At 44.5% G+C, this 879-nt stretch overlaps 1 non-coding gene across 1 annotated transcript; it reads right to left on the bottom strand.

The window, feature by feature from the left end:
• Positions 1-332: 332 nt before the first annotated feature.
• On the bottom strand, positions 333-439 carry LOC133820187 (small nucleolar RNA R71). The gene has a single exon (XR_009886616.1). It is a non-coding gene; the product is annotated as a small nucleolar RNA R71 (small nucleolar RNA).
• Between the last annotated feature and the right edge of the window lie 440 nt (positions 440-879).

The raw sequence follows: 879 nt of genomic DNA, 5'->3' as shown, positions 1-879 counted from the left end.
CGGGAGTACAAAATAGTATACGCCCACCAACTGTAGAGGCCAACAACTTTGAAATAAAGCCCGCTATTCTACAAATGGTGCAGTCTTCTGTGCAATTCAATGGGTTACCCTCTGAAGATCCTCACACCCATTTGTCCAATTTTCTGGAGTTATGTGGGACCTTCAGATACAATGGAGTGAGTGATGACGCAATCAAGCTCAGACTTTTCCCATTTTCTCTAAGGGACAGAGCAAAAATTTGGCTGAACTCTCTGCAGCCAAACTCTATTGTCACCTGGCAAGATCTAGCTCAGAAATTTTTGTCCAAATTCTTCCCTCCGTCCAAGGCTGCTAAATTGAGGGGAGAGATAAATAACTTTTTCCAGAATGACGGAGAGTCATTGTATGAGGTGTGGGAAAGGTGTAAGGAACTCCTGAGAAGATGTCCTCATCATGGCATTGAACAGTGGATGCTAGTACAGAATTTCTACAATGGTTTATGTCCGAAAACCAGAACCATTATTGATGCTGCAGCGGGTGGCACTTTTATGAGCAAGAGCGCAACTGGTGCTTATGAGCTGCTGGAGGACATGGCTACAAACAACCATCAGTGGTCTGAGGAGAGATCATCAAGAGTCAGAAAGATAGTTGGGGTGCACGAGCTAGATGCAATTACTGCTTTAACACTGCAAGTAGCCTCTTTGACCAAGCAGTTGCAACAGAGCAGTGTATCTGCTAATGCGGTTCAGATGGCAGTGAGGTGTGAAATGTGTGGTGGTGCTCATTTTGTCGATCAGTGCCCTATTTGTATGAATAACACCCCAATGGATCATGCTCAAGTTCAGGCGGTGGGAAATTTTCAGAGGCCACTCAATAATCCATTCTCCAACAACTATAATC

This window comes from Humulus lupulus, chromosome 2 (genome assembly GCF_963169125.1).
Source record: "Humulus lupulus chromosome 2, drHumLupu1.1, whole genome shotgun sequence".
NCBI classification, from domain to species: Eukaryota; Viridiplantae; Streptophyta; class Magnoliopsida; order Rosales; family Cannabaceae; genus Humulus; species Humulus lupulus.
Note: the sequence above shows the minus strand (reverse complement) of the source record. Positions and strands in the feature narration are given on the sequence as shown.